Here is an 11,402-nt window from a genome sequence, read left to right as displayed (position 1 = left end):
TAGAGAGACCATTTTGGTTGCCGTTTAAAAAATGTGAATAGGAACTAGACTGATTAAGAGAGAGCAGTGAGCATGCTATTGCAGTTATCTAGGTGACAGTTAATGATGGTTTGATCTAAGGCAGAGTTTCTCATCCTCAGCACTATTGATGTTTTGGACTGGGTAATTCTTTGCTGTGGGGCTGTCCTGGGCATTGTAGGGTGTTGAGCAGTATCCGTGGCTACTACTTAGATGCTAGAATCATTCCCACCCCTGTTTTGATAATCAAAAATATCTCCAGTCTTTGTCAAATGTCCCCAGGGAGCAAACACCTTCTTCCCCCACTCCCTCTTCCCTTTTAGTTCTGAGATAATGATAATGGCAAAGGGAATGGATAAAGGAGGGGTACTAGAGTAATATTTAAAATATACCATCAACAGTAAAATGATGATCTATTGGGTATAGAGTTTAAGGGAAAGGGATAAATAATTTGAATTAGAGTGAGAAAGTGCACCCACTACTAGATATTTATCCAAAGAAAATAAAAACACTAATTTGGAAGGATATATGCACCTTGTTTATTGCAACATTACTTACAGTAGCTGTGATAGGAAAGCAACCCAAGTGTCTATCAACAGACAAATGGATAAAGAAGATGTGCTACACACACACACACACACACACACACACACACACAGACACACCAGAATATTACACAGCCATAAAAAAAGGATGAGATCTTGTCATTCATGACAACATGGAGGGACCTAGAGGGTATTATGCTAAGTGAAAAAAGTCATACAGAAAAAGGCAAACACATATGGTTTCACTTATATGTGGAATCTAAAACACAAAGTAAATAAACAAACAAAATGCAGAAACAGGCCCATAAATACAGAGAACAAACTGATGGTTGCCAGACGGGAAGGAGGTTGGGGAAATGGCAAAAATGGGTAAAGGGAATTGAAAGATACATGCTTCTAACTGTATAATAAATTAGTCAAGGGATAATAAAAGATTTGGGAGAGGGAATATAGTCAATAGTACTGTAATAGCCTAGTATGGTGACAAATTTAGCTACACTGTCCAATATGTAGAAAACCAATTAAATGATTGTGCTAACTTATTTCCCGTAGTGGACATGTCTATAAAAGTAGAATTCTATATTTCTAACTATATAACCCTAAAAATTTAGACAACATGAAATTTTTTTTTTACACATATCAAAGTGAGAAAGTATGTCCATACATGTCGATTTATCTCTTCTCTGTAGTATAATTTATTTACTTTGGGAATGGGAATAGTAAATACTTCCTGTTAGAAAAATTTCACTTCTGTTTATAATCTCTATTTGGGTTTTAATGTAATTTGAATTCTATATGTAGGTCATCCTTAACCCCCCTACTCATATTTTAAGTGATCCCCACTTTCTTAAAATTTAGAGACATATCTGATTTTTAAAAATATAAGTACATTAAATGTAAGTTATGTACATTCAGGGTATGGAATGCAGTGATTATGCTACTTACAAAACATTCAAATCTGCAGATAGTTTCATTTACCATGCCTATCCATTAAATTGTCTAAACTTTTAGGTTTAGTATACATATATTATTTATTGACTTACGAATAAAAATACTAAATGTTTGATTAAAAAATAGCATAGTGTAACATATAAACTTGTTGAATCACTATGTTGTACACCTGAACCTAATGTAACATTGTGTGTCAACTATACTTTATTATATATATAAATATCTATATCTATATCTATATCTATCTATCTATCTATATATATATATATATAACAGGGAAGTATTTAACTTTCAACTGGGAATAAAAGGGGTTTCTAAATAGGGAAGTGATGATATTGATTTACATACTTGAAAAGCAAATATGGAGGTATATATATATATATATGCATATAGGGTTATGATGTTATTATAAAATTTCAGTATGGAGTGAAGAGGGTCTCAGCTAATGACATGACAGTTGAAATAAAAGGAAACCCAATGGGAAATATTTTTATGATCTCCTGGGGGAAGGAATTAGACTTGTATCATGGGGCACTCTAGTATTTCTAGTTTGGACAGCTAGATGTTTTATATCAGCATTAACTATTGTGGAAAATATAGGGAAAACAGCATATTTGGAGAGCTAGAAATCAGAAAACATATTAATCTTAGCTACCCATCACGAACAATGTTCAGAAAAAATATAGATTCTTTGGAGGGTGTAGATGATTTTAGGAACATAATACAGAAAATAAAAGGATAAAAATACTTTCACATTTGTATTTAAAAATGTGTTTCATTTTTGATATTTTGGCACAATGCATTTAATTGCCCAGGTAGGTTAAGTGAATGTAAGCAACAAAAAAGATATCTGGACAGCTGAAGGGGAAGGAATTTGTAGTTAGAACCAAGTGAAGGCATATGATTATTCTTGAGAGACTATTAGAAGAACCTGTCCTCATGATGTAATATAGATGTTTCTGCTGTAATAAAATATTGCTCTATCAAGTCCTATTAGGGATTTTAGCTTCAGTTTTCCTACTTCTGATGTTAAATGTAGGATTTTGTTTATTAAAAACCTACATTTTTTTGCATGCCAATTCACTATTTTCTCTTTAAGCATAAAAAGAGAAACTAGTGCTTAAAAAAACTATTCTTATTCTTATTCTTATTCTTTTATTCTTATTCTTATTCTTATCAGACTGACAAGAAGCAGAACAGCATCTTTTATGGAGCATAAGAAAAAATTTGAAGTGTTAACATTTTATTTTCAAAAGAAGTAATTTTGACAAAGATTATTTAACCTTTAAAGGATGCTTTCATATTAAGTCTGAAATTTTCACACAACAATTTCAATAAAATAAGGAATACTTGGAAATTATAGATTTCATTACTTATACCTTGGGAATCAAATTTTAGCTTAAATTTTAGCAAGATTAGATCCTCTAATCTTGTGTTATTTAGTCTATTGTCACACTTTTTTTTTCAGTTTTTATTTATTTATTTCGAGAGAGAGAGAGAGCAAGCAGAGTAGGGGCAGAGAGAGGAGGAAAGAGAGAATCCCAAGCAGGCTCCGCACTATAAGCACAGAGCCCCATGCTGGGCTTGAACCCATGAACTGCAAGATCATGACCTGAGCTGACCAAAAGTCAGATGCTTAATTGACTGAGCCACCCAGGCACCCTTATTGTCACACTTCTAATAAATATTTGGGATTGATTATTTCATTCATATATGTTTAAGAACTAAATATTTGGGGCGCCTGGGTGGCGCAGTCGGTTAAGCGTCCGACTTCAGCCAGGTCACGATCTCGCAGTCCGGGAGTTCGAGCCCCGCGTCAGGCTCTGGGCTGATGGCTCGGAGCCTGGAGCCTGTTTCCAATTCTGTGTCTCCCTCTCTCTCTGTCCCAAAAATAAATAAACGTTGAAAAAAAAATTAAAAAAAAAAAAAAGAACTAAACATTTAATATAAAATGTCCCAAAAAGATTATGCAGTGTTAATTTGGTTACCATTTGGTGTATAGGCTTTCATATCTATATCAATATATAAAGTTTTTTCAAGCTATGATCAACATGTTTTGATGATCTTATATATTTTTCCTAGTGAGGATATTGAAGTTATAGTTTTGAATCAGTAAATTGTGTTCCATTTAAAAGATATACCAAAATGTACTTAAGTCCTGTCTTTAAGAGTGGCATATAGAAGTTATATCCAGTATTTAGATAGTGTAGACAATGTCAATAAAATTATCTTGATGTATAAATTGTGTTTTTTTTTTTGTTCAAATATTTCCTTATTACATATTTCTGGAAGGAAATTTCTAGGTTAAAAGGCATTCCTACTTTGAATGTATATATATATTTTTAATCTGGGAAGAGTGTGCTGGTTTATTCTTACTAGCTGTGAATGATTTTGCCCATTTTCCTACATCTTTTACAACACGAGCCTGTTTCAATTGTTTGATTGTGAAAACAACGTAGACACAGTCCTGAATCTATTACGAATAAGCATGAACATTATGTTTCTCAGCCAGAAAACAAAAGGAAGCAAAACGCTTTGCACTGAGAGATAAACTATAAATAACTGGGTCACTCTGTTTACTTGTAGGCTCCAAACTCAATAAGATCCCAGGTATTTTCCATAAATTATTAGTGCACTAATGGACAAACTCTATCCTGGATTTTTGCACAGCTCTTATCTGAAGAAAAGACTTTGTGGATATGATGATGACAATGTGAGAAAGTTGGTGGGTTTTTTTTTTCCGTTAAACAAGCTAAGTGTAAACTCAGTATGTTTGATAATTCTGCTGTGTTTGACAAATTTTTTTTCAATATTGTTTTCTTTTTAATTTGAAGGCAAGTGCTTTAAAGCTTTAAAGCTTGAACTTCTTTCTCAATTTTTTGAAAGCAAACTTATGTTTTTAATAAACATTTGGTCTCTGTATCTTTCTCAGATGTTTGTCCATCTCAGGTTAAAAAATAATTTTTAAATTTTAAAGCAGCTTATGATTTTAATTACTAGGTAGTTCAATATCCTTTTATAGATCAATGCTTCATTTGTATTTCATCTTTTGCAAATTTCTTTTATATACCTCTATCCCTGTTCCTATTGAGTGGTTTTTTTTATAACACTGGTCTCCTATACATTAAATATATTATTTGTTACATATGACACTAATTTCATTGTTTTGCTTTTTTTTTGCCAATCATTTAAAATTACTTTTGTTGTCAAATCCAATGTCTCAATGTCTCATGTTTTAGAAAGCCATTTTAACCCCCCACATTTGAAACATATTTATCTATATTCTAATACATTTATAATTTTATTTTTAACATTTAAATTATTAACTCATTGGGCTTTCAGGCTAAGGAGAATTGGTTTCAAATACCAGCTTTGTGCATTGCTTGTTCAAAGCGGGGACAAGTTCATTCTTTGAGTCTCACTTCCTCACTTTAAAAAGGAGTTTGATAGTTTCCAACTCATTAGGTATTTGTAAGGATTAAATCAGATAATTCATATGATGGTTTAATAGACTTCTTGTTGATAGTAAATAATAAATAATGAGGAGGATTTCTGTGTTCATACATAATAAGAATGTACATAAGTATATGTAGACCTTGTATGTATAGACCAAAACATCAATAATATACCAAAAACTTATTTAAATGTAGAGATGTAATTATTTGGACAGTCGAGACATACTTAATGTCAAAACATATATGAATAAGGCTTGAAAGTAATTGAATTAAAATGTTTTCAGTCCCCTTTGGAACAGAACGGCAGATGAAGCCTTGCTCATGAATGCCAGACATACAGAGAAACTTCTTGTGCATGGAAACGACTTTGGGCTTTGGAGTTTTAAGTCTTTGTTTTCCTACCCTTTTTAATGAAATGATACAATAAATAATGAATGGTTAACAGTGATGGCAGATCAACAGGCAAAGATAAACACAAAAATGATACAAGACAGACTGTTCCTGTTCAATATCCTCCAAGTAGTTGCAGATTTAGATTGCTTCTAGGCATCCAGGCATCTGAGCTATCACCAGGAATATCTAAATTGCTTTCTCACAGGTTCTACAAAGCACTCTCTTTACTTTATCTACTCATTTTAGATGGCACCTCATTGAATTTCTCCTAGCCAATTTACTTTCTGCAAAGCTCACATTTCTCTTACAATAGAGAAATTTCTTTAGCTCTACTCTTTTAACTTTAGCTTAATAGCATGGGGGCTTTCGTTAAGTTTCACTGTCAGCAGAACAGCACAAATTTAACATTTACGTGATCCATTTCTACTAAATAGCAAAAGGAGAAAGTGTTATGCCAAGGGCAACATGGGTATTAATTTTCCCTACGGTTTATTCAATTACTTGAAAGCATCCCCAAAGAAAACTAATATATTGATCAAACCTAATTAGCGTTAATTTACATAAAACCATAGCATGAGTTACTTGTATGCTTTATAGAAAAATAGAAGGTTTAAGTGAAAATAACCCAGGGGAATTTACAATTCAGACTCATCTGGCACAAAAAAACACTGAAAGTATGAGAGTAAAATGAGACCAAAATTCTAATCTTATTATAAAAATTATTTAATAACAAAAATATTAAATTTTAATTATTTTTATATGTTAAAATGTTTATTTATTTATTTATTTGAGAAAGAGAGAGAAAACATGAGTGGGGGAGTGGCAGAGAGAGAGGGAGACAGAGATGTCAGCACAGAGCCCAATGTGGGGCTTGAACTCGCAAACCGTGAGATCATGACCTAAGCCAAAGTCAGAGGCTTAACCTGACTGAGCCATCCGGGCGCCCCTAAATTTTAATTGCTTTTTAAATTGCTGTCGCATAACACATTTTATATAAGTATCTATATTTAGTTTTTTAAACACAAAATATAGAAATAAAAAATTTCACCAATAATACCAGCATCTAAAGGTAAAAAGTGAGAATAATGTTCTAGTGAATTTTCTTCCAGAGTGTCTCTACACACAGACACACACACACACACACACGCACGCGCGCGTGCGCGCGTGTGCAATGTTTATTCCACTCTTTCAGTTTTATAATCTCTTTTCTTTTTTTTTTTCCTTTTCTAAATTTTATTCTAGAGAGAAAACATGTACAAGCAGGGTAGAGGGACAGAGAGAGAAAGAGAGAAACAGAGACAGAGAGAATCTTAAGCAAGCTTCATGCTCAGGACAAAGGTCTGACATGGGGCTTGATCCCATGACCCTGGGATCATGACCTGAGCAGAAATCAGAGTCTGGTGCTCAAATGACTGAGCCACCCAGAGGCCCCCCTTTTTTCTTTAACATGAACTTATTAAGATTTTGTCTTATCATTTCTTCATGCAACAAGAATTTATTAAGCAAATATCATTTGCCACAACAATGCTACTTATGTTGTAAACAAAAATTAATAGAATAGTAATTGCCATTCCCTTGTAGAATTTATATTCTGATTGAACAGATAGATAATGAACAAGAAAATTGGATAAATAACAAAAATATATTTCTGTGTATATGTGTGTGCATAATTATAGATAATGAAGAAAATTATAAATAAATGTAATCAAGAACTGAATGGAATAAGTATAAAAATAAGGTGGCTAAAGATGATATTTTACAGACGACATTTGTGCTGGGCTTTGAAAGATTAAGAAACAGCAAACTTTATGTTCTGTCACATGGGAATAATCTAAGTCAAAGGAAGCAGGCATGAAGGTCTAACAGAACAAAAGTTTTGTCTCGGAAAAGCAATAAAAAGATACCAATTTCACTGCACGCTGTTAGAGCCTGGAGTTGACGCCCCTGGCTGGCCAATGAACTCACGAGTGTAAGCATATGCTTTGTGAGGAGCAGGTCTTTCGCTAACACCACAGGTCTCTGACCCAACGAGTGTAGTTTGATAGTAATCTTGCTGTAAGTATTATATATATATATAGATTCTAGAGTCCAGTCGGCAAGAAGACAGAAGAGGATGTGATAGGCAGAAATCAAATCATTCAGGGTTTTAGTTTTTGGCTTTCTAGTAAGATTGAAGTACATGAACCTGAGCTAACCTTTGACTCCTTTGACCAACAGAATGCAGCAACAATGATAAGGTATCTATTCCAGGTCTCCTCCTTAAGAACTTTAGATCCCCATTTTCACTTACGAATCCGGTTGTCATATAAGAAGTCGAACTGCCCCGAGAGCTTGGCACTTGAGGAAGCCCAAGCTGGTCGCATGGAAAGGCCATATCGAGGAATACTGAAACACCATACATAAAAGTAAAGCTATCCACGATGCTCCAGTCCAGCTCAGTCACTAGCCGAATGCAGCTAATGGAACACCCCCAGCTAATAAGATGTAAAGCATAACCACCCAATCAATCCCTGCTCTGATTCCTGACAAACTAGATTATAAAAAGTAATAAAATAATTATTTTATGCCACTTAATTTAAGGATGGTTAGTTACACGGAAATAAAGGAAACAGTAAACCTATAGAGCCGTACCTCCTTTTATTGCACTTGAGTATATTTTGCAGATACTGCATTTTTTTTAATAGTTGAAAGTTTGTAGCAATCTTGCATGAAACAAGTCTATAGGCACCATTTTTCCAGCAGCATCTGCTCACTTCAAGTCTGTGTGTCACCTTTTGGTAATTCTCACAATATGTCAGATTTTATTCTTATTATTATTATATTTGTTATGGTGATCTGTAATCGGTAATTATGACTCCCTAAAATCTTAGATGATAGTTAGCATTTCTTAGTAATACAGTATTTTTAAAATAAGGGTGTGTGCATTTTTTTAGACATAATGCTTTTGCACACTTAATAGAATACAGTATAGGATAAACATAACTTCTATATGCGTTGGGTAACAAAAAAAAATCATTTGACTCACTTTATTGTGATATGCTTTATTTCAGTGAGTTGGAACTGAACCCACAATACCTCCAATAGTGCTTGCATTATAATATAATGTTATATAACAACAAAAAATAAAATTATAATATACAGTATACTACTATACCATAATATAACTTCAGGCAGTAAGAGTATGTGTTCACCTTTCCTAAGCAATAGTATTTGTTTACATGTAAAATCATTCTGTTTATTATGCATGGTTCTTTTATAACAATATAATTTTGCTCTTAGGATAGCACAAAATAGCTATCAGCAAAAGGGGGTTAAAGACATAGATGGCTTCTTTATATCAAAATTAATATTTCTACAAAATTTCCTTAGGGTTTTGTTACAGTAAGTTTAGAGTAGCTAAAAGCTGAGTTAAAGTGAGTAGCAATACAATTTAAATATATCCATTATTTGAGGACTTAGTTTTGCCAAAGAGACATGGCCTTTAGTTTTCTGTCAATAGCAATATTATTTTAAGTTCAGAGCCTCTTACATATTCATATTTACCTTATGGTCTTTATCAGGGAATGTCATTTTATGAGCAAGTGTTGGGAAATATAATTAAATAGATGTGACCACCAGTTGACCTGTGAGCTGGACCAGCACCTCATCCCCTCCCCTGTCCTTGGACTGTGGTGCCCTTGCTTTTCCTCCTCCCAAAGGGCTGCTCCAAGGACATAGCTTAGAGATGGTGATATGGTGTTGAGAATGCCTACACAATGTACATGACTGAACCCAGTTAAGACATCTTTATAAAATCTTAATATTTGCCAAGCATAAGCAGAGTTCCATTTGATGCCCAGGAAAGTTTCATAAATAAGTTTAATTTGCTTATTAAAACTACCACCTACCAACTTAGAGTGGTCTGCCTCTTTCTTTGATCTCTCCCTCCCCTCCACGTTCTCCATGTTTAAATTACACCCAGGAAGCTCCTGAGAATGCTGCTTACCCACAACCAGTGAAATAGCCGCAAATAACTATTTTTTTCTCTGTATATTTAGTATTTATTGATTTCCATTCATGACTATGTGTAATGTCGAGTTGTTTCAACGGACTGATAAAGTTAAATATAATTAATATCGTGACAACTCAGTAACAAGAGTGACTCTTATAGCTCTTACTGAGCGTAATTGGGTTCTATGACTTGTTCCTAACCCATAGAATATGGATGGCAATGGAATCCTCTCCTATGATGAAACTACATTTTTATTTTTATTTTATTTTATTATTTTATTTTATTTTATTTTATTTTATTTATCTCTCTTAAGAGAGAGAGAGAGACAGCACAAGCAGGGGAAGGGCACAGAGAGAGTCCCAAGCAGGCTCCACACGCAGCCGGAAGCCCAAGATCAAGATCCTGAGACCATGACCTGAGCCGAAATCAAGAGTCTGACACTTAACGAAATGAGCGATGCAAGCACCCCAGATTAGGTTACATTTTATGGTAAAAGTGATAGGATGTCATTCCTTTGATCATGTTATGTGAATCTCCATCTTACTGAAACTAGTCTTTTCTCTCTACTGCCTCTGAAGAAGCAAGAAGACAGGTTGTTAACTGCGTATCAAGCAGCATCCATGGCAAAGAACTTTGGATCGCCTATAGGAGCTTACAGTCTTCCTGCCACAAGGAAATAAATTCTGGTAACAACTGGGATGAGCTTGGAAGGGGATTCTTCTTCAGTCAAGCCTCCAGATGGGAATATCACCAGTATCGTGAGACTTCGAGCAAAGGACACAGCTAATCTGTGCCTTGATTCTTTACCCATAGAAAGTGAGACATAATAAATGTGCTTTGTTTTAAGCACTTTCTCATAATTTGTTATGCAGCTATGGAAAACTAACATGTGACATACCTTTGTTTAGACAAGTGCTGTTCAGTAGAAATAAAATTCAAGCCACATATGTTATTTTAAAAGTAGCAAAAAGAAAGGAAAATTAATTTTAACAACATATTTCACTTATTATATATTTATGTTATTTGCTACATATGTTCATAAAGCATATTATATATAATATAAATTAATCTAATCTGATTATAATAGTAAATATATATCATATATTTAGTATTAGTGGGGTTCATGGGTGACTCGGTTAAGCAAGCCGCTTCAGCTCAGGTCGTGAACTCACAGTTTGTGAGTTTGAGCCCCATGTCAGGCTCTGTGTTAACAGCTCAGAAGCCTGGAGCTTGCTTCTGATTCTGTGTCTCCAGCTCTCTCTGACCCTCCTCACTCACACTCTGTCTCTCTCTCAAAACTAAATAAACATTAAAAAAAGTCTTAAAAAATATGTTTAGTATTAGTCTATTATATTACATATAATATGTATTTATATTTTATTTTACCCCAAATCATCAAAACCTTGTCATTTCAATAAGTTATCAATATAAATATTATTAATGATTATATATATTGTATATATAATATGTATACAGTTTTAGTACCAAAACTTCAAGATCCATTGTGTATTCACACATAGCATATACCAATTTGGGTACTATATTTTATCAAAAATGATTAATCTGTATTTAAGTTTTATAAAATACATCTAAAAGTTTTATATTAGTTTTCAAATTTAATTATTTCGTGAACATTTTATAATTTATATAAATGTTGAATCACTGATGCTAATATATGTCAGCTATACTTTAAAAATAAAGAAAAAATAGTTCATTATAATTATACAAAATTATAAATTCTGCTCTTCAGACACCAGACATAGTTTAGTACTCAATAGTTACATTAGGTAGTGGCCGCTAGCTACCATATTGAATAGGGTAGGGTTAGACCATGGATTTCATGACCCTGAGACCTTAGCCCCATATTTACAATTCATACTTAAATCAATTGTTATGAACTTTATGAAATCAAACAATCAAAAAAGGTACTTGTTTTCAATGAAGTTTACCAGGACACCACCCACTCACCTCGTTCTGATTCAGCAAATTAGTAGTTGGATCAGATAATTAAGATGCAACTGGTCCGGAAATCTCATTTTGAGAAAACAA

At 33.5% G+C, this 11,402-nt stretch overlaps 1 non-coding gene across 1 annotated transcript; it reads left to right on the top strand.

Annotated features, from left to right (window-relative positions):
* The first annotated feature begins 7,273 nt into the window (after positions 1-7,273).
* Positions 7,274-7,423, top strand: LOC123596626. Its single transcript, XR_006711782.1, has one exon. It is a non-coding gene; the product is annotated as a small nucleolar RNA SNORA62/SNORA6 family (small nucleolar RNA).
* The last annotated feature ends 3,979 nt before the right edge of the window (positions 7,424-11,402 follow it).

This window comes from Leopardus geoffroyi, chromosome B1 (genome assembly GCF_018350155.1).
Source record: "Leopardus geoffroyi isolate Oge1 chromosome B1, O.geoffroyi_Oge1_pat1.0, whole genome shotgun sequence".
NCBI lineage: Eukaryota > Metazoa > Chordata > Mammalia > Carnivora > Felidae > Leopardus > Leopardus geoffroyi.
The sequence above is the reverse complement of the archived record's forward strand: the minus strand, read 5'-3'. Positions and strand labels throughout refer to the sequence as shown.